Source organism: Mesoplodon densirostris, chromosome 3, assembly GCF_025265405.1.
Source record: "Mesoplodon densirostris isolate mMesDen1 chromosome 3, mMesDen1 primary haplotype, whole genome shotgun sequence".
NCBI classification, from domain to species: Eukaryota; Metazoa; Chordata; class Mammalia; order Artiodactyla; family Ziphiidae; genus Mesoplodon; species Mesoplodon densirostris.
In genome coordinates, this window is record NC_082663.1 from 100,403,630 (window position 1) to 100,426,785 (window position 23,156).

Genomic DNA, 23,156 nt, shown 5'->3' on the forward strand with positions numbered 1-23,156 from the left:
TTTTCAGGCAACTCCAAGGGTTTCTTTGTCTTCCAGGAGACAGCTACACCCTTGTTCACTTGTACCTGCATATAGTATATTTTCATGCCCCTTTCCTCTTTGTCTGGGTGCAGATTGTTCTTACAGGGTGAAGAGGGTGAGGAGGAGACACAGTGTGATGGGGGAGCGGTCTCTCCTTCTTCCTGATCCTGGGCTAGGTGTGCTGTAGGCTGGGCAGTGTCTCGATATGATCTCCGGATTCCTGAAAAAGGAAATTAAAACCATAATAACATGCATGGGCCATGCCGGAAGCTGAGGGAGCAGGTGTGGTAGACGAGAGAGGGACATTTGCATGACGTAGCTATGTCGTGAGCTTGGTGTCTGTTGGCCGTAGGACGGAGCGGTGTATCTGGTGTCATCTGTGGGCTTTTCATGTGCGTGTGGGGGGATACTGGAGCGGTGTCTGTATACAGGGGTGTGGAGTATGGTGGTGAGGGCTGTGGTATGTGAGGGATGCGGATGGATGCGTGTACGACGAGGAGTGTGAGTTTGGGAACATCGGTGATGCATTACTCGTGGAATGGGGCTGTGGTGCTTGGGGTTTCTGTGTGCACTGAGAAGGGCTGTGCCTGGAGGGCTGATGTATGTGTGAGCTGTGTGGACCTGAGCTGGAGGGTCCTGCTCTCAGGCTGGGGGTCTATGATGCAGAACTCTGTGCTTCTCTGGAAGCAAAGGCAAAGACAAAGCCTACATTTTCCTCTGAAGATGCTGAATCTGGTCCCTCTTCCCTCCACCTCAAGCCCAGACCTTTCCGGCCCCTGCTCCTTGACTTCCCCACCATGGTAGTACCAGGATTCACACACACCCCCAGACTCAGCTGGGATCCACGCCCTCGTGAGAGCTCAGCCATCCTGCCCAGGCTCCTCCACAGAGCCCTCATCACCTCTGATGACCCTGGGTTTCCTCTCAGCCTCCCTGGGATCTGTGTGCCTCCTGCCTCACAGCCAAACACCCCCTCACCTGAGGAGTCCCGCGCCCTTACCAGCGTAGATGAGCTTGCGCGGAGAAGAAGCACAGGAGAAGTATGTAGAGGCAGAGGAGACCTCCCCTGCCCCTGGGCTGCAGCCTTTGGCCACCACAGTGGATCCAAGCTGAGGGAGATCCTCTTGTGACTTCGAGATTCCTGAGGGAGGAATGAAAGGCTCAGGGTGGGTTCATCAGTCCTCTGTCCACAAATACTTACCGAGTGTCTGGCACGTGTCAGGTGCAGTAAATACACACAGTTGAGAGTGTGGTTCCCAGTGGATACTCCAGTGTTTAATTCAAATCAGTACTTACTCTGTCACTGTCTTGTTGGTAATGTAGGCCTCGGTGGTGACTGTGAGTATGTGGGAAGAGTGAGTGATGTGTATCAGTTAAGTCTGTGGTAAGTGTGGGGTTGGCATGCGGAGCACGGTGGAGATGTGTCTTATCTGTGTCTGTGGCCTTTGTGTGCATGGTTTCTGTTCACAAGTCAGGAATTCTGGGACATGTAACTTTTCCTCATTACATGGTATGGCTTGTATTTATGGTGTGTGTTCATTCATTGATTCACCAAGATTCAGTAAGCAGCTACTCCTGTGTATCCGGCCCTCTTGCATTGTTGTAGTCTCTGGTAACGCTGCACATTCTAGTAGAGGAAGACACACACTAAACAAAAATACAATAAATATATAATACCTGAGCTGGTGGTAAGTATATAAGGGTTGCCAGACTAAGCGAAGAAAAATACAGGGCACCCAGTTAAATTTCAGTTTCAGATAAACCCAGAATAATTTTGTAGTGTAAGCATTCCCATGCAGTATTTGGTCTTACTTATTTTTAGTGTAAGTATGGCCCATACAAATATGGTACATACTGATACTGAAAAATTACTTGTTGTTTATCTGGAATTAAAATTGAACTGGATAGCCCATATTTTATCTAGCAACCCTGACATGGGTTAGTGAGACTGTGGTTTACTGTGGTTTGTACAAAGCGGGTCTGGCATTACTCAAGAATGTGTTACAAGTGTGGTGTGTATGACACGTGACTGGTTCTTATAGAGGTATTTAGCGATGGCTGAAGTTAGCTGTGTTTGTGCGAGAGTTGAGGAGATACATATATATATAGTGTGTGTGTGTGTGTGTGTCCTATATATATAGTGTGTGTGTCTATGTACATATCTCATCTCCAGCGTTTGGTGTTGGAGGAGAGGATTGTGATACAGGTGGGTTGTATGAGAACGTAGTACAGGAGGGATGCGTGTATATACCTCCATGTGCTGTGTGTGGTTTAATACGGAAGTTATATGTGGGGTGTGTGATATTTTTGCTGTATCAGAGTGTCCATGGGTGTATGAGTTACTGTCTCATAAAACACCCCTAACAAGAGTTCTGTATACACTCTTACGTACACCGAGTGTCAGCCAGGTCCAGGCAGGGTGACAAGAACTGTACCACGCAGAGTTTATATCTGATAAGCACTCTACCCCCATTCATCCTGCTCTTCTCTGCACTACCCCCTCCCCCCCCCCACAGGAACATAGAGAAAAATATTCTGAATGGTCAGGGGCAGTCATTGCCTTCCCCAGCCTGTCCCAGCCACTGCCTGAAAATCTGCCTGCTGTCTAGAGCTCCATTCCCAGGGCCCATCCTACAGTCTCCAGGGCCCTGGGCCTGGTAGGAGCTACTGGGCTCTAATCTGGGGCAGAGACCTCTAGCTGGATCTCTGGGGTGACCACCCCCTCCCAGGGCAAGCTACTCGCCTACATTTAATGCACACAGGCACCACGTGGCCCGTGGCTCTCAGAGCTCCCGGCAGGACCCTGAGGACATTTCTCACCCTTGCCCACGCGGTCTCAGTCTCTGGAAAGCCCTTCCCTTCCCTTGGTCTCCTTTGGGAAATTGTTCCTGTTGAAGGAATAAAACCTCCTTGCTTTCAATATGACACCATCCCTAGGCAAACAATCGTCTTTCGAACTGCATTCCACTTGTCAAGATATTTTTCAACAGGGTCTTCAACTCATGGGGCTTCTCTTTCCACTTTGGTAAAAGAGGCCAAGCAAGTCATGGGTCTCTCTCAGCATCCTTGCATCCTTCACATCCCCCACCTCATGACCCCAGGGAAAGATCCAAGAGAATAAGAGAGAAATCGGGGACTGAGAAAAGCTGCACCTCTAGGTCTGTGCAAGCAGGATGCAGCCTGCTGTGAGTCCGACAAAGCTCCAGGCCCGGCAGCCCCAGGAGAGAGTCCTCAGAGCAGCGGAGCTGACCTCCCATCTCCCAGGGGGCATCTGGCCGTTCTGTGCCGTCTCACACCACAGGGACGCTCCGGATGGATACGGCAGCATCAGTGAGACAAGGTCTCTCGCTCCCTGCTTCACAGGTGACACGTTCTCAGTTTCCCGCTTCCTAGAGAAGGTTCAGTTTGGCAGAAACCCATGTGCCCGAGACAAGTTGCCCCCCACATACCTCCTCCCTTCTCGGCAGTTTCCTGGGACTCTTCATTTTCCAGATGTTTCCTCTTTTGTCGCCGTTTCATGGTACCAACTAGAAGTCTCCCTTAGAAGATGCCTCAAGAGATGTCCAACTCCTCCTCTTCGCTACAGGTTGGCCCTTGTTGGCTCTTGGGCAATCCGTTGAAATGATTCAATACAAATCAAAATAGTCAAGTCTCCTAAATGGCTGAAAACCTTGTACCACTTAGTGAACCAGCAGTGCTGCCTAGTGCTCACCAGGGCTGTTAAGTTTGCAAGGTTGCCAGGCGCACAGCAGGATTCTGTGACCTCAGTGATGACATCAGAGCATTCTGTTGACCTAGGTTCAGCACAGTCTCTGCAATAGCACAGGCCCCGTTTTCAAGAACAATTCCTGTTTCCCAGCTGAACCTTTCCCATGAAAGGGAAAGGTTCATACCACATCTATTATAAATTGTATCATACCATATCTATTATAAAATGAACATTTTGACTGGAGATCTTTTAATGTCTTATATAGAGATTTAATATGAATATTTTAAATGGTCTCCAGTTTCCCTGTGGATTATTGACATTTTAAACTCTGCGCTTCAATTTTCCCTCAATACCTGTAATTTTGTCACGGCTATTTCTGTACTTAAAGATGAGAAACTATATAATTGATTTCTTCATTTTTTCCCATCTCTTTCCAAGGTACTGAATTTGATTGTATCTTACGAATGAGTGAAAAATGCTAGTCCTTGAGTCAGGACATTGGGCCCTTTACCAAGTAACTCAACCTGTCTGGGCTATAGCTTCTGTCTGTGCGATCGAGAGGCTTGGCCTAGCTGACTTTTCAAATGCTGTGTTTCTTTGATTCACTCTCACGTACTGATCTACTACTTAAGAAGAGGGCCTGTTCTCATAAAGTAAGAACAGGCGTGTTTTAATCCTTGGGTTGGGCGGAGTTTAAGTGGTCGTACTCAGTTTGTTAATTATATTTACTTTTACGTATGCTTAGCTCTAAATAATTTATATGGCTCTTGTGACTAGTTTTAGATCTTCTTTTTTTCTTATTTTCTTTTACAGTTTCTAATTTATTATCGCCAGTGTAGAGGAGCCTGATTGATTTTTAAAATGTATTGATCTTGTATGTGTGTGCCTTGTTGAACCGTCTTATTAGTTCCTGCTAGTTTATCTGTGGGTTCTTTTGGGTTTCCTAGATAAATGAACATATTAAATGTAAATAATGTGTTCTTTGGATAAAGTTTATATTCTTGCCTCTATATATATAGAAGCAATATGTTGAATTGATTTAAATATTTAAATACTTACATACCTGTTATCATAATCTAAAATTCTTTATCTTATTTTCTTTCAATCAATATTATCTTTTCAAGATTTATCCACATCAGTCCATATAGATCTAGGTCTTTGATTTTTGACTGTTTGATATTATTTCATCACATGCGTATAGCATCATTTATTTTCCATTCAAGCATTATTGGACAATTGGAGTGTTTCCCTCCCTTCTCTAGAACAAACAACGTTTCCTAGAATATCCCTGAAGATGTCTGACAGTCGAGAAGGGCCAGGCTGCCCGAAGGATTCCTACTTGCCTTTAGCCACCTTCCAACAGGCCATCTCCAGCCAGCAATTGAAGTATAGCTGAAATGAAAATTCCCCAAATGTGGAGATGTTAGGAGATTCCTAGAAGGTGGGAGGTTCATGATAGGCATCCTGCTGGGATCCCAGGGGAGTCTGAGCTGGCCTGAAGCTCATCTTCCTCCTCCACCTCTCAAGAGAAATGTGGAGGAAAGAAGACTTCAAAACCTGTGAGTAGGCAGAGGGAGAGAGATTGGGGGCCGAAGCTGCAACTGAGGTCTTGGAGTGGGCTGTGAGGACGCAGAGCCTCTAGAGAGCCAGGCTCTGCCTTCTGAGCACTTCTCCCCTAAGGCTGCTCATCATTCAGGTGATACCAGCCATATAGAGCCGACTCGGCCCACACTGTCACAGAAAGCCTTATCAGAATCTCTTCCTCTTCCTACACTCTTGAGTCTGTTACTTGGTTATTGCCTTTGGTGCTCCACTGATGTGAAACACAGTCGCCAGGGGATGGAGGACACTAGTGACCCATCTTGCTCTGTGGCCTCAGTCCACAGCTTGAGGGTAAGGGAAGAGGCCAAATGAAGGTCAAGAAGGAAAGATGGAGTTTGAAGAGAAGACCTGAGTTAAGGGTGTCTTCTCAAGTCTTGATGAATGAAATGTAGCTCCAGAACCTGAAGTCCTGCTTGTTCTCAAGGCTGACCACGGGGCTGGGTGCACTCAGTGAAGGAACCGTATACACTTAGTATTTCCTTGCTTGCTCACACTTGCCCTCCTCTGATACACACTCTGCAAGACTGATCTTCCCCTGAAACAACTTTCCACCTGCCACTGTCATCTCATGAACATTTGCTTCCCCTTCCTAGTGTCCCCCTAGAATGCCATTGCAGCCAATTCATAATTTTTTTTTTTTTTTTTTTTTTTTTTTTTTTTTTTTTTTTTTGCTGTACGCGGGCCTCTCACTGCTGTGGCCTCTCCCGTTGCGGAGCACAGGCTCCGGACACACAGGCTCCGCGGCCATGGCTCGCGGGCCCAGCCGCTCCGCGGCATGTGGGATCCTCCAGGATCGGGGCACGAACCCGTGTCCCCTGCATCGGCAGGCAGACTCTCAACCACTGCGCCACCAGGGAGGCCCAATTCATAATTTGATAATCATGCTGCTTACCATATTCTCAGCAACTTCTGATAAATTTTATTCTCTTTATTCCATAGTCTTCACAGATCAGTAATCTTCCTTAACTTCCTAGGTGCAGGTTAACCCATTTGGAAACATTTCTTTTTCTTTCTCTTCTTTGGCAAATCCTTTCTATGTTTTAAGGTCTTTTTCTTGTCTCTCTACCATCCTGCCTTCCTGAACTTCTTTTTTTTTCCGTTTAAGTAACCTTTCAATCTCCTTCCCCAATTTCCTCATAAACATTGAGAGCTTATTCCTCACACGTTAGACAGCCGTTTATGAATGGCCAGGCATAATGGACTCAGAATGAGTTGGCACCCCCGAGGTACCTGTCTTGCTAGGGAGCCACAGGTGAAGGGCTGGCTGCTGGACACATGTTTGCATGGAGTCAGGCTGAGTGGCCTCGGGGTGTTTGCTCTGCACTTGTGTGTGTTTCTCGCTAGTTCGTTTCCTCACCAGCCACCTCTGACCTCCCTCCATCCAGCCCAGGGAATCCTTCTCATCACAGGGGTAGGATGTTTGTCTCGTTTTCCATCACATCCTTTCCCCAAAGTTTGGTTGTGAGTTGTTCCCATTCCAAAGACCTTTCCTCTTTGAAGAGAAAAGAGAAAATCTTTTCTCTCCTTTTCTCTCACTTCACTTCTGCTCTATTATCTCCTCCGTCCAGAATGGCCCCCTGACTCAAATGGGTGTAGATCCGAAGATGGCAAGAAATGCCAGCAAGTCTGAAATAATAATACGGATGTATCAGGAGAACTTGAAAACCTTTATCCCGCCACATTCAAAAAAATGGCACTTCCAGTGTATTCAGAGTCTCAGTATAGAAACACAAATGATGTAGAAATTGAATGACACTCAAGTTTTTCTTTCCTCCTTTCCTGATTTATTCTAATCCTCAAAGTTAACATGATGAACTATTCGTTATGTAAACTTTCAGACATTTTCTACGCATGCACACTTTTCTTTTTTTCACATAAGAGTGTGTACTAGGTCACTTGCAACATGCTGTGATGCTGTGATTCACTGTCTCCCACCGAGTCATCCACTGATAAAGTAATCTGTTTCATGGAGAAATATTTCCAGTAGCTAATAGCCAATGTCTGTGGAGTGCTTACTCTGTGTCGGTTTCTTCTAACTACTTTACAGATAATTTGTACAACATACCCATGGACTAGGTACAATTATAACTCCCAAGGGACAGAAAAGGGCAGATAAGTACAAATAAATACAGAGGCCAAGTGACTTGCCCAAGACACTGGAGCAAATCAAAATCCATGCCTCTGTAATCATTTTGCTCTATTGCCTCTGTCTGGGAGGCTTGATGATTTGGCAACTAAAACCTTAAATACCATGTTCCATTTTTGTATCTCTGACAAAAGCGTGGGGCTGTGATACGGGGTAACTAACCTGACTACTTTTGAAAACCCTTATGCACCTGGATGAAAGTAAGCCAGGGACTGTAAGCTATATATTTAAGATTTCCTACCAACTTTTAAAAATAGCTTCTTGAATGCAATTTATGTAATGTCAAGGCTAGGATGTAGTCCAAATAGTAACAGAAAAATGGAGATATGTAGAAAAATACTTAAAGTTGACAAGTATTGGGAGTGTAGTATTTTTGGGGCCAGCGTGTAGACCACAGGACAACTTGCTGTTTCCATCCCAAAGGGAAGAGCTCTGTATTGCAACTGCCAAGGTCCCTGGGGCAGCAGGTGTGCTCACTGCTTAGTAAAGAAGCATCCTCCGTTTGATAGAATCATATGGGAGCCTTACATTTGGTTAGCAGGTTCTACCTTCTTGATGTAATAATATTTTCAGGGTGTGGGAGGGTATCAAGCTCTGAAAATACCCTTGGAGAGATTTGCTTATTAAGTTTGGCTTTTTCAATCTCCCTAATACTGCTTTACTAAACACCAGGCGGTTCCCTTCACTTTTCAGAAGCATGTTGTTTTTCCCTTGTCGAATGAACTTCCAAATACTTTTGGATGAGCTATTAAGTTTGGAAAAAAATAAACATCTCTTTAAAATAAGGAAGATGATAACAATGACAAGTACAAAAGGCTCTAAAATGGAGAATATACTCCGTTATAGCCAATTAATGTGAGTGGGAAGCTCGTGCGCACTGTCCAGGACATAGAAATAAAAGCTGAGGATGCTCTGAGGCATCTCTTGGATCTCTATAAGACTCCATCATTTCTGATGAGTAGGGTTGACAGATAAAATATAGGCTGTTCAGTTAAATATGAATGTCAGAAAAACAACGAGTATATTTTGAAGATAAGTATGCCCCAAATAGTACATAGGATCTACTTATACTAAAAGTGATGACTTACTATTCATGTGAAGTTCAAGTTTAACTGGGTATCCTGTATTTTTATTTAGTAAATCTGACAGCCCCACTGATGATCCACAATGGAGGCAGTTCAGGAGCGGTACATGCTGGCTCTCGGACAGTCAGAAATGGCTTCAGCAGATCCAGGTACGGTATGAAATTCTTTTTGGATGTAGCTCAGAAGCCATGGCCAGCCCTTGACTGCAAATACTGCCTCAGGTTTCCCTGAGGTGGGGTAAACCGTCCTCTTAATGGCCTTTTGGTAAGTCTGGAAGACCATATCCAAGGGGAGCCCCAAAGTCAGTTTCATCCTCACAACCATGTTTCCAATTCCTGGAATTGGCTGCATGTGACTCACAAGAGATGAGGAGGTTTGTGAGAATTGGGAGTGTCATAGCTTGAACCCTTTGTAGGTAAAGTTTTGGTATTCTGAGAGTTTTAACAGGAGCAATGTGAAAGACTCCAGGTCGCCAGGTAGATAGAAATAATCCTGTTCTACTTCTGTGTATGTGACAAGTCTCTAATAGTTCACAGAGCAAATATCTGGTCTTAGAAAGACTGATCCAAGCTTGGATGTTTCTGGTGACAAGGCAAGGTCGGGAGTTTCAAGTTCACCTTTTATGGTTGAGGAGACAACAAAGTTGTCAGAAGGGCAATCATGGAGGAGACGTTGGCTTCATCCATTGTGCAGGCTTGTATATTTGGTTCTATGTAGATTGTGTTTCAAAGGTGGAGCTTGTTTACAATTACGAACATTCTCTGACGTGCTTTTTGGACCTTCATTCCCAGAGCGAGAGCAGTGCCGAGGCTCTAGAAATGCCATGGATATTCTGAGCTGTCAGTGGCATTTCCCAGGTACTGTTCCCTTGGTGCTGCTCCTTGAAATGTCCAAAGGGATTATCATCTGTTTTGTGGCCGGTCCTAGCATTGTGAAAGGAAGCTGCTGCACCGGGCTCAGAGGATTTCGGCTGCGGTGGGAGGAGTAGTAGTAGTACGACTATAAATTGTATCACACCATATCTATTCCATCTTGAGAGTGGGGTTGGGGGGTTATGAAGGGGGACTTTTATTGTACTTTTATACATTGTCCCCTTGAAAATAATTCAATTTTTAAAAATTAATTAATTTATTTTGGGCTGCATTGGGTCTTTGTTGCTGCTAGCGGGCGTTCTCTAGTTGCAGTGAGCGGGGGCTACTCTTGGCTGTGGTGCACGGGCTTCTCATTGCAGTGGCTTCTCTTGTTGCGGAGCACGGGCTCTAGGCACGCAGGCTTCCGTAGTTGTGGCACGTGGGCTCAGTAGTTGTGACACACGGGCTCTAGGGCGCAGGCTCAGTAGTTGTGGTGCGCGGGCTTAGTTACTCCGTGGCATGTGGGATCTTCCCAGAACAGGGCTCGAACCCATGTCCCCTGCATTCGCAGGCATATTCTTAACCACTGCACCACCAGGGAAGCCCAATAATTCAGTTTTTTATACTGAGAATATTCCTAATATTATTCCAAAATTTTAAAAATATGTAGTTGGATAACACTATGAAAAATTAACTGATATATTCTTGTATTATTTCTCTTTTCTCCCTGGATTTTTTTCCCCCTCCAGTCAGCTAGGCACTCTGAGTTCACTGCATTAGGAAGGTAAAGACTCAGCAGAAATGAGGGAGAAAAAAAGAAAATTCTCAGCTTTGGAATGTTCAAAACAGAGGCCACAGTAGAACAGGTGAGAATTCTGTGCACAAAAAATAAATCTCGTCTCAAATGTAAAAAAGAATTCTCTGCACTGGGAGGCAGGAGAGGGAGGGAGGGAAGGACTGAAGGAGAGAGATCAGTGTGACCAGGGACATGGAGACTGTGCTTGAGGACGATAGGCCCAGGAAGAGAATCAGAATCTGGAGAAGATTCAGCCTGCACGCGATCATTGCCTCCAGCCAGCACCCTCATCTCAGACGTTGGGAAATTCAGAGAGAGAGTGGGAGTAAGTCAGGAGGGCCATGCGCATAGTCTGTGTGGCAGGGGTTGTGGCCATTCCCTATTTGTGAGAAGTCCCCAGCAATTTCCAGGCCTCCTTCTGGAAAATGCTGGCGGACGTCTCTAGTGCTTATGTGAAAGCTTGTTCACAAACCTTGAAAGATGCAGATGTAGATGACTGATAGATAGATGCATAGATAGAAAAATGTAGTTAACTAAAACCTCCAGGAAAGGTTTGGAAAATGCCCTTTATTGCATAGGACGTTCCTATTGTCATATGATGTTAGACTGAGTGCCGGTCCCTTCATCCTCCTTCAGACCACGGCATTCTGTCTGCTACTCTCCCGAGGGTCCTTTCTTCTCCCTGGAAGGGATAAAACAACTGAGGTAGAACAGGAAGAGACAAGCAGCACTCCAAGCTCTGCTGGTCAGGGTTACCCTCCAGCGTTGCCTTAATGCTCAGATCCAGACACACCACAGTGAGCTTGGCTCCAGATCAACTACCACGCAACGAAGGTTCTGGAACACTTCCATATCTCGGGGGACCTCATTTCCACGTGACTCTCTTTCATATTCCCCTTTGTCACAGAAGGCTAGGTACAGTGGTCCGGGTGAGATCTCAGCTCAGGCCAAAGGCTCTCAGACCTCAAAGTTCTGGTCCTGCAAGGGCCCCTGTCCTCTCTTCAGACCACTCCTGGCTCTCTCTGCCGACAAGGAGCTGCTGGTGGTACGTCCTCTTAAGAGTTGAGGTCCATCGTGCAGACCCTGAGAAAACTCCTAGGAAAAGGCTCCACCTTCTTGTTGAAGTCAGCAGAGCTCAATTCCTTTGGAAGTGCTGGGTGTGTCCCAAGTTGATGCAACTGCAGAGCCATTAGGTAAACCAGCACATGTGTGCGGCCCCTTCCCTTAGACTCCTCTGGGCCCTCGTGACATAGGCTCAGAAGAGTGCCAGCCTCAAGCCTTACCTCTTCCAAGGCCACACCGTCTCCAGGATCTTCTGTCCCATGAATCTCAGTTGCTGTGTGGAACTCAAAAGAGAGAAAAGACCCTGCCTGCGGGGTCTCTTCGGGCTGGGGCCTTCTAGCTTCTCTTCCTCGTCCTCCCCATCCTCCTCGTCCTCCTCGTCCTCCTCGTCCTCCTCGTCCTCCTCGTCCTCAAAGGTGGTCTTGGGTTCCACACTGCCCTCCTCCTCAGGGGTGCTCTCAGATTCCACATTGCCCATCCACTGGGCCATGGTGAGATGAAAGACACGGCAGCTGAAGCCCTCCAGGACGCCGAACTTCACGTGCTGCTGGAGGATCTCCAAGGTGGGGAAGACCCGGCAGCAGGCCATGCACCTGAAGCCGGTCTCCATGGTCACCATCCAGTCCGGTGTCTTGGCCCTGGGTGTCTCCTGGATTGTAGGTGACCCTGATGGGCTGCCTGGCTCTGCCCTTTCCTCATACTCTTTCTCCTCCCCAGTGGGCTCACTGTCAGACAGGAGGCTTTCGGTGGACACATCAGAAGAGGGGTCAGTGGCTACTGTGCACACATCCTCAGGAAGGATCACTTCTTCTATTGATAGCTGCTTTTCAGGCAACTCCAAGGGTTTCTTTGTCTTCCAGGAGACAGCTACACCCTTGTTCACTTGTACCTGCATATAGTATATTTTCATGCCCCTTTCCTCTTTGTCTGGGTGCAGATTGTTCTTACAGGGTGAAGAGGGTGAGGAGGAGACACAGTGTGATGGGGGAGCGGTCTCTCCTTCTTCCTGATCCTGGGCTAGGTGTGCTGTAGGCTGGGCAGTGTCTCGATATGATCTCCGGATTCCTGAAAAAGGAAATTAAAACCATAATAACATGCATGGGCCATGCCGGAAGCTGAGGGAGCAGGTGTGGTAGACGAGAGAGGGACATTTGCATGACGTAGCTATGTCGTGAGCTTGGTGTCTGTTGGCCGTAGGACGGAGCGGTGTATCTGGTGTCATCTGTGGGCTTTTCATGTGCGTGTGGGGGGATACTGGAGCGGTGTCTGTATACAGGGGTGTGGAGTATGGTGGTGAGGGCTGTGGTATGTGAGGGATGCGGATGGATGCGTGTACGACGAGGAGTGTGAGTTTGGGAACATCGGTGATGCATTACTCGTGGAATGGGGCTGTGGTGCTTGGGGTTTCTGTGTGCACTGAGAAGGGCTGTGCCTGGAGGGCTGATGTATGTGTGAGCTGTGTGGACCTGAGCTGGAGGGTCCTGCTCTCAGGCTGGGGGTCTATGATGCAGAACTCTGTGCTTCTCTGGAAGCAAAGGCAAAGACAAAGCCTACATTTTCCTCTGAAGATGCTGAATCTGGTCCCTCTTCCCTCCACCTCAAGCCCAGACCTTTCCGGCCCCTGCTCCTTGACTTCCCCACCATGGTAGTACCAGGATTCACACACACCCCCAGACTCAGCTGGGATCCACGCCCTCGTGAGAGCTCAGCCATCCTGCCCAGGCTCCTCCACAGAGCCCTCATCACCTCTGATGACCCTGGGTTTCCTCTCAGCCTCCCTGGGATCTGTGTGCCTCCTGCCTCACAGCCAAACACCCCCTCACCTGAGGAGTCCCGCGCCCTTACCAGCGTAGATGAGCTTGCGCGGAGAAGAAGCACAGGAGAAGTATGTAGAGGCAGAGGAGACCTCCCCTGCCCCTGGGCTGCAGCCTTTGGCCACCACAGTGGATCCAAGCTGAGGGAGATCCTCTTGTGACTTCGAGATTCCTGAGGGAGGAATGAAAGGCTCAGGGTGGGTTCATCAGTCCTCTGTCCACAAATACTTACCGAGTGTCTGGCACGTGTCAGGTGCAGTAAATACACACAGTTGAGAGTGTGGTTCCCAGTGGATACTCCAGTGTTTAATTCAAATCAGTACTTACTCTGTCACTGTCTTGTTGGTAATGTAGGCCTCGGTGGTGACTGTGAGTATGTGGGAAGAGTGAGTGATGTGTATCAGTTAAGTCTGTGGTAAGTGTGGGGTTGGCATGCGGAGCACGGTGGAGATGTGTCTTATCTGTGTCTGTGGCCTTTGTGTGCATGGTTTCTGTTCACAAGTCAGGAATTCTGGGACATGTAACTTTTCCTCATTACATGGTATGGCTTGTATTTATGGTGTGTGTTCATTCATTGATTCACCAAGATTCAGTAAGCAGCTACTCCTGTGTATCCGGCCCTCTTGCATTGTTGTAGTCTCTGGTAACGCTGCACATTCTAGTAGAGGAAGACACACACTAAACAAAAATACAATAAATATATAATACCTGAGCTGGTGGTAAGTATATAAGGGTTGCCAGACTAAGCGAAGAAAAATACAGGGCACCCAGTTAAATTTCAGTTTCAGATAAACCCAGAATAATTTTGTAGTGTAAGCATTCCCATGCAGTATTTGGTCTTACTTATTTTTAGTGTAAGTATGGCCCATACAAATATGGTACATACTGATACTGAAAAATTACTTGTTGTTTATCTGGAATTAAAATTGAACTGGATAGCCCATATTTTATCTAGCAACCCTGACATGGGTTAGTGAGACTGTGGTTTACTGTGGTTTGTACAAAGCGGGTCTGGCATTACTCAAGAATGTGTTACAAGTGTGGTGTGTATGACACGTGACTGGTTCTTATAGAGGTATTTAGCGATGGCTGAAGTTAGCTGTGTTTGTGCGAGAGTTGAGGAGATACATATATATATAGTGTGTGTGTGTGTGTGTGTCCTATATATATAGTGTGTGTGTCTATGTACATATCTCATCTCCAGCGTTTGGTGTTGGAGGAGAGGATTGTGATACAGGTGGGTTGTATGAGAACGTAGTACAGGAGGGATGCGTGTATATACCTCCATGTGCTGTGTGTGGTTTAATACGGAAGTTATATGTGGGGTGTGTGATATTTTTGCTGTATCAGAGTGTCCATGGGTGTATGAGTTACTGTCTCATAAAACACCCCTAACAAGAGTTCTGTATACACTCTTACGTACACCGAGTGTCAGCCAGGTCCAGGCAGGGTGACAAGAACTGTACCACGCAGAGTTTATATCTGATAAGCACTCTACCCCCATTCATCCTGCTCTTCTCTGCACTACCCCCTCCCCCCCCCACAGGAACATAGAGAAAAATATTCTGAATGGTCAGGGGCAGTCATTGCCTTCCCCAGCCTGTCCCAGCCACTGCCTGAAAATCTGCCTGCTGTCTAGAGCTCCATTCCCAGGGCCCATCCTACAGTCTCCAGGGCCCTGGGCCTGGTAGGAGCTACTGGGCTCTAATCTGGGGCAGAGACCTCTAGCTGGATCTCTGGGGTGACCACCCCCTCCCAGGGCAAGCTACTCGCCTACATTTAATGCACACAGGCACCACGTGGCCCGTGGCTCTCAGAGCTCCCGGCAGGACCCTGAGGACATTTCTCACCCTTGCCCACGCGGTCTCAGTCTCTGGAAAGCCCTTCCCTTCCCTTGGTCTCCTTTGGGAAATTGTTCCTGTTGAAGGAATAAAACCTCCTTGCTTTCAATATGACACCATCCCTAGGCAAACAATCGTCTTTCGAACTGCATTCCACTTGTCAAGATATTTTTCAACAGGGTCTTCAACTCATGGGGCTTCTCTTTCCACTTTGGTAAAAGAGGCCAAGCAAGTCATGGGTCTCTCTCAGCATCCTTGCATCCTTCACATCCCCCACCTCATGACCCCAGGGAAAGATCCAAGAGAATAAGAGAGAAATCGGGGACTGAGAAAAGCTGCACCTCTAGGTCTGTGCAAGCAGGATGCAGCCTGCTGTGAGTCCGACAAAGCTCCAGGCCCGGCAGCCCCAGGAGAGAGTCCTCAGAGCAGCGGAGCTGACCTCCCATCTCCCAGGGGGCATCTGGCCGTTCTGTGCCGTCTCACACCACAGGGACGCTCCGGATGGATACGGCAGCATCAGTGAGACAAGGTCTCTCGCTCCCTGCTTCACAGGTGACACGTTCTCAGTTTCCCGCTTCCTAGAGAAGGTTCAGTTTGGCAGAAACCCATGTGCCCGAGACAAGTTGCCCCCCACATACCTCCTCCCTTCTCGGCAGTTTCCTGGGACTCTTCATTTTCCAGATGTTTCCTCTTTTGTCGCCGTTTCATGGTACCAACTAGAAGTCTCCCTTAGAAGATGCCTCAAGAGATGTCCAACTCCTCCTCTTCGCTACAGGTTGGCCCTTGTTGGCTCTTGGGCAATCCGTTGAAATGATTCAATACAAATCAAAATAGTCAAGTCTCCTAAATGGCTGAAAACCTTGTACCACTTAGTGAACCAGCAGTGCTGCCTAGTGCTCACCAGGGCTGTTAAGTTTGCAAGGTTGCCAGGCGCACAGCAGGATTCTGTGACCTCAGTGATGACATCAGAGCATTCTGTTGACCTAGGTTCAGCACAGTCTCTGCAATAGCACAGGCCCCGTTTTCAAGAACAATTCCTGTTTCCCAGCTGAACCTTTCCCATGAAAGGGAAAGGTTCATACCACATCTATTATAAATTGTATCATACCATATCTATTATAAAATGAACATTTTGACTGGAGATCTTTTAATGTCTTATATAGAGATTTAATATGAATATTTTAAATGGTCTCCAGTTTCCCTGTGGATTATTGACATTTTAAACTCTGCGCTTCAATTTTCCCTCAATACCTGTAATTTTGTCACGGCTATTTCTGTACTTAAAGATGAGAAACTATATAATTGATTTCTTCATTTTTTCCCATCTCTTTCCAAGGTACTGAATTTGATTGTATCTTACGAATGAGTGAAAAATGCTAGTCCTTGAGTCAGGACATTGGGCCCTTTACCAAGTAACTCAACCTGTCTGGGCTATAGCTTCTGTCTGTGCGATCGAGAGGCTTGGCCTAGCTGACTTTTCAAATGCTGTGTTTCTTTGATTCACTCTCACGTACTGATCTACTACTTAAGAAGAGGGCCTGTTCTCATAAAGTAAGAACAGGCGTGTTTTAATCCTTGGGTTGGGCGGAGTTTAAGTGGTCGTACTCAGTTTGTTAATTATATTTACTTTTACGTATGCTTAGCTCTAAATAATTTATATGGCTCTTGTGACTAGTTTTAGATCTTCTTTTTTTCTTATTTTCTTTTACAGTTTCTAATTTATTATCGCCAGTGTAGAGGAGCCTGATTGATTTTTAAAATGTATTGATCTTGTATGTGTGTGCCTTGTTGAACCGTCTTATTAGTTCCTGCTAGTTTATCTGTGGGTTCTTTTGGGTTTCCTAGATAAATGAACATATTAAATGTAAATAATGTGTTCTTTGGATAAAGTTTATATTCTTGCCTCTATATATATAGAAGCAATATGTTGAATTGATTTAAATATTTAAATACTTACATACCTGTTATCATAATCTAAAATTCTTTATCTTATTTTCTTTCAATCAATATTATCTTTTCAAGATTTATCCACATCAGTCCATATAGATCTAGGTCTTTGATTTTTGACTGTTTGATATTATTTCATCACATGCGTATAGCATCATTTATTTTCCATTCAAGCATTATTGGACAATTGGAGTGTTTCCCTCCCTTCTCTAGAACAAACAACGTTTCCTAGAATATCCCTGAAGATGTCTGACAGTCGAGAAGGGCCAGGCTGCCCGAAGGATTCCTACTTGCCTTTAGCCACCTTCCAACAGGCCATCTCCAGCCAGCAATTGAAGTATAGCTGAAATGAAAATTCCCCAAATGTGGAGATGTTAGGAGATTCCTAGAAGGTGGGAGGTTCATGATAGGCATCCTGCTGGGATCCCAGGGGAGTCTGAGCTGGCCTGAAGCTCATCTTCCTCCTCCACCTCTCAAGAGAAATGTGGAGGAAAGAAGACTTCAAAACCTGTGAGTAGGCAGAGGGAGAGAGATTGGGGGCCGAAGCTGCAACTGAGGTCTTGGAGTGGGCTGTGAGGACGCAGAGCCTCTAGAGAGCCAGGCTCTGCCTTCTGAGCACTTCTCCCCTAAGGCTGCTCATCATTCAGGTGATACCAGCCATATAGAGCCGACTCGGCCCACACTGTCACAGAAAGCCTTATCAGAATCTCTTCCTCTTCCTACACTCTTGAGTCTGTTACTTGGTTATTGCCTTTGGTGCTCCACTGATGTGAAACACAGTCGCCAGGGGATGGAGGACACTAGTGACCCATCTTGCTCTGTGGCCTCAGTCCACAGCTTGAGGGTAAGGGAAGAGGCCAAATGAAGGTCAAGAAGGAAAGATGGAGTTTGAAGAGAAGACCTGAGTTAAGGGTGTCTTCTCAAGTCTTGATGAATGAAATGTAGCTCCAGAACCTGAAGTCCTGCTTGTTCTCAAGGCTGACCACGGGGCTGGGTGCACTCAGTGAAGGAACCGTATACACTTAGTATTTCCTTGCTTGCTCACACTTGCCCTCCTCTGATACACACTCTGCAAGACTGATCTTCCCCTGAAACAACTTTCCACCTGCCACTGTCATCTCATGAACATTTGCTTCCCCTTCCTAGTGTCCCCCTAGAATGCCATTGCAGCCAATTCATAATTTGATAATCATGCTGCTTACCATATTCTCAGCAACTTCTGATAAATTTTATTCTCTTTATTCCATAGTCTTCACAGATCAGTAATCTTCCTTAACTTCCTAGGTGCAGGTTAACCCATTTGGAAACATTTCTTTTTCTTTCTCTTCTTTGGCAAATCCTTTCTATGTTTTAAGGTCTTTTTCTTGTCTCTCTACCATCCTGCCTTCCTGAACTTCTTTTTTTTTCCGTTTAAGTAACCTTTCAATCTCCTTCCCCAATTTCCTCATAAACATTGAGAGCTTATTCCTCACACGTTAGACAGCCGTTTATGAATGGCCAGGCATAATGGACTCAGAATGAGTTGGCACCCCCGAGGTACCTGTCTTGCTAGGGAGCCACAGGTGAAGGGCTGGCTGCTGGACACATGTTTGCATGGAGTCAGGCTGAGTGGCCTCGGGGTGTTTGCTCTGCACTTGTGTGTGTTTCTCGCTAGTTCGTTTCCTCACCAGCCACCTCTGACCTCCCTCCATCCAGCCCAGGGAATCCTTCTCATCACAGGGGTAGGATGTTTGTCTCGTTTTCCATCACATCCTTTCCCCAAAGTTTGGTTGTGAGTTGTTCCCATTCCAAAGACCTTTCCTCTTTGAAGAGAAAAGAGAAAATCTTTTCTCTCCTTTTCTCTCACTTCACTTCTGCTCTATTATCTCCTCCGTCCAGAATGGCCCCCTGACTCAAATGGGTGTAGATCCGAAGATGGCAAGAAATGCCAGCAAGTCTGAAATAATAATACGGATGTATCAGGAGAACTTGAAAACCTTTATCCCGCCACATTCAAAAAAATGGCACTTCCAGTGTATTCAGAGTCTCAGTATAGAAACACAAATGATGTAGAAATTGAATGACACTCAAGTTTTTCTTTCCTCCTTTCCTGATTTATTCTAATCCTCAAAGTTAACATGATGAACTATTCGTTATGTAAACTTTCAGACATTTTCTACGCATGCACACTTTTCTTTTTTTCACATAAGAGTGTGTACTAGGTCACTTGCAACATGCTGTGATGCTGTGATTCACTGTCTCCCACCGAGTCATCCACTGATAAAGTAATCTGTTTCATGGAGAAATATTTCCAGTAGCTAATAGCCAATGTCTGTGGAGTGCTTACTCTGTGTCGGTTTCTTCTAACTACTTTACAGATAATTTGTACAACATACCCATGGACTAGGTACAATTATAACTCCCAAGGGACAGAAAAGGGCAGATAAGTACAAATAAATACAGAGGCCAAGTGACTTGCCCAAGACACTGGAGCAAATCAAAATCCATGCCTCTGTAATCATTTTGCTCTATTGCCTCTGTCTGGGAGGCTTGATGATTTGGCAACTAAAACCTTAAATACCATGTTCCATTTTTGTATCTCTGACAAAAGCGTGGGGCTGTGATACGGGGTAACTAACCTGACTACTTTTGAAAACCCTTATGCACCTGGATGAAAGTAAGCCAGGGACTGTAAGCTATATATTTAAGATTTCCTACCAACTTTTAAAAATAGCTTCTTGAATGCAATTTATGTAATGTCAAGGCTAGGATGTAGTCCAAATAGTAACAGAAAAATGGAGATATGTAGAAAAATACTTAAAGTTGACAAGTATTGGGAGTGTAGTATTTTTGGGGCCAGCGTGTAGACCACAGGACAACTTGCTGTTTCCATCCCAAAGGGAAGAGCTCTGTATTGCAACTGCCAAGGTCCCTGGGGCAGCAGGTGTGCTCACTGCTTAGTAAAGAAGCATCCTCCGTTTGATAGAATCATATGGGAGCCTTACATTTGGTTAGCAGGTTCTACCTTCTTGATGTAATAATATTTTCAGGGTGTGGGAGGGTATCAAGCTCTGAAAATACCCTTGGAGAGATTTGCTTATTAAGTTTGGCTTTTTCAATCTCCCTAATACTGCTTTACTAAACACCAGGCGGTTCCCTTCACTTTTCAGAAGCATGTTGTTTTTCCCTTGTCGAATGAACTTCCAAATACTTTTGGATGAGCTATTAAGTTTGGAAAAAAATAAACATCTCTTTAAAATAAGGAAGATGATAACAATGACAAGTACAAAAGGCTCTAAAATGGAGAATATACTCCGTTATAGCCAATTAATGTGAGTGGGAAGCTCGTGCGCACTGTCCAGGACATAGAAATAAAAGCTGAGGATGCTCTGAGGCATCTCTTGGATCTCTATAAGACTCCATCATTTCTGATGAGTAGGGTTGACAGATAAAATATAGGCTGTTCAGTTAAATATGAATGTCAGAAAAACAACGAGTATATTTTGAAGATAAGTATGCCCCAAATAGTACATAGGATCTACTTATACTAAAAGTGATGACTTACTATTCATGTGAAGTTCAAGTTTAACTGGGTATCCTGTATTTTTATTTAGTAAATCTGACAGCCCCACTGATGATCCACAATGGAGGCAGTTCAGGAGCGGTACATGCTGGCTCTCGGACAGTCAGAAATGGCTTCAGCAGATCCAGGTACGGTATGAAATTCTTTTTGGATGTAGCTCAGAAGCCATGGCCAGCCCTTGACTGCAAATACTGCCTCAGGTTTCCCTGAGGTGGGGTAAACCGTCCTCTTAATGGCCTTTTGGTAAGTCTGGAAGACCATATCCAAGGGGAGCCCCAAAGTCAGTTTCATCCTCACAACCATGTTTCCAATTCCTGGAATTGGCTGCATGTGACTCACAAGAGATGAGGAGGTTTGTGAGAATTGGGAGTGTCATAGCTTGAACCCTTTGTAGGTAAAGTTTTGGTATTCTGAGAGTTTTAACAGGAGCAATGTGAAAGACTCCAGGTCGCCAGGTAGATAGAAATAATCCTGTTCTACTTCTGTGTATGTGACAAGTCTCTAATAGTTCACAGAGCAAATATCTGGTCTTAGAAAGACTGATCCAAGCTTGGATGTTTCTGGTGACAAGGCAAGGTCGGGAGTTTCAAGTTCACCTTTTATGGTTGAGGAGACAACAAAGTTGTCAGAAGGGCAATCATGGAGGAGACGTTGGCTTCATCCATTGTGCAGGCTTGTATATTTGGTTCTATGTAGATTGTGTTTCAAAGGTGGAGCTTGTTTACAATTACGAACATTCTCTGACGTGCTTTTTGGACCTTCATTCCCAGAGCGAGAGCAGTGCCGAGGCTCTAGAAATGCCATGGATATTCTGAGCTGTCAGTGGCATTTCCCAGGTACTGTTCCCTTGGTGCTGCTCCTTGAAATGTCCAAAGGGATTATCATCTGTTTTGTGGCCGGTCCTAGCATTGTGAAAGGAAGCTGCTGCACCGGGCTCAGAGGATTTCGGCTGCGGTGGGAGGAGTAGTAGTAGTACGACTATAAATTGTATCACACCATATCTATTCCATCTTGAGAGTGGGGTTGGGGGGTTATGAAGGGGGACTTTTATTGTACTTTTATACATTGTCCCCTTGAAAATAATTCAATTTTTAAAAATTAATTAATTTATTTTGGGCTGCATTGGGTCTTTGTTGCTGCTAGCGGGCGTTCTCTAGTTGCAGTGAGCGGGGGCTACTCTTGGCTGTGGTGCACGGGCTTCTCATTGCAGTGGCTTCTCTTGTTGCGGAGCACGGGCTCTAGGCACGCAGGCTTCCGTAGTTGTGGCACGTGGGCTCAGTAGTTGTGACACACGGGCTCTAGGGCGCAGGCTCAGTAGTTGTGGTGCGCGGGCTTAGTTACTCCGTGGCATGTGGGATCTTCCCAGAACAGGGCTCGAACCCATGTCCCCTGCATTCGCAGGCATATTCTTAACCACTGCACCACCAGGGAAGCCCAATAATTCAGTTTTTTATACTGAGAATATTCCTAATATTATTCCAAAATTTTAAAAATATGTAGTTGGATAACACTATGAAAAATTAACTGATATATTCTTGTATTATTTCTCTTTTCTCCCTGGATTTTTTTCCCCCTCCAGTCAGCTAGGCACTCTGAGTTCACTGCATTAGGAAGGTAAAGACTCAGCAGAAATGAGGGAGAAAAAAAGAAAATTCTCAGCTTTGGAATGTTCAAAACAGAGGCCACAGTAGAACAGGTGAGAATTCTGTGCACAAAAAATAAATCTCGTCTCAAATGTAAAAAAGAATTCTCTGCACTGGGAGGCAGGAGAGGGAGGGAGGGAAGGACTGAAGGAGAGAGATCAGTGTGACCAGGGACATGGAGACTGTGCTTGAGGACGATAGGCCCAGGAAGAGAATCAGAATCTGGAGAAGATTCAGCCTGCACGCGATCATTGCCTCCAGCCAGCACCCTCATCTCAGACGTTGGGAAATTCAGAGAGAGAGTGGGAGTAAGTCAGGAGGGCCATGCGCATAGTCTGTGTGGCAGGGGTTGTGGCCATTCCCTATTTGTGAGAAGTCCCCAGCAATTTCCAGGCCTCCTTCTGGAAAATGCTGGCGGACGTCTCTAGTGCTTATGTGAAAGCTTGTTCACAAACCTTGAAAGATGCAGATGTAGATGACTGATAGATAGATGCATAGATAGAAAAATGTAGTTAACTAAAACCTCCAGGAAAGGTTTGGAAAATGCCCTTTATTGCATAGGACGTTCCTATTGTCATATGATGTTAGACTGAGTGCCGGTCCCTTCATCCTCCTTCAGACCACGGCATTCTGTCTGCTACTCTCCCGAGGGTCCTTTCTTCTCCCTGGAAGGGATAAAACAACTGAGGTAGAACAGGAAGAGACAAGCAGCACTCCAAGCTCTGCTGGTCAGGGTTACCCTCCAGCGTTGCCTTAATGCTCAGATCCAGACACACCACAGTGAGCTTGGCTCCAGATCAACTACCACGCAACGAAGGTTCTGGAACACTTCCATATCTCGGGGGACCTCATTTCCACGTGACTCTCTTTCATATTCCCCTTTGTCACAGAAGGCTAGGTACAGTGGTCCGGGTGAGATCTCAGCTCAGGCCAAAGGCTCTCAGACCTCAAAGTTCTGGTCCTGCAAGGGCCCCTGTCCTCTCTTCAGACCACTCCTGGCTCTCTCTGCCGACAAGGAGCTGCTGGTGGTACGTCCTCTTAAGAGTTGAGGTCCATCGTGCAGACCCTGAGAAAACT

At 45.9% G+C, this 23,156-nt stretch overlaps 1 long non-coding RNA gene across 2 annotated transcripts in view; it reads left to right on the plus strand.

Annotated features, from left to right (window-relative positions):
* Nucleotides 1-23,137, plus strand: part of LOC132486298 (uncharacterized) — a 49,569-nt gene extending 26,432 nt beyond the window's left edge. Inside the window, exons 7-11 of one of the 2 annotated variants that reach the window (XR_009531469.1) lie at nt 8,616-8,712; nt 10,164-10,280; nt 20,468-20,564; nt 22,016-22,132; nt 22,699-23,137. This is a non-coding gene — a long non-coding RNA (uncharacterized LOC132486298). Of the gene's footprint in view, nt 1-8,615; nt 8,713-10,163; nt 10,281-10,846; nt 11,286-20,467; nt 20,565-22,015; nt 22,133-22,698 lie in introns of those variants that run through there. The other variant, XR_009531470.1, reaches the window with a different exon arrangement.
* Nucleotides 23,138-23,156: the final 19 nt, after the last annotated feature.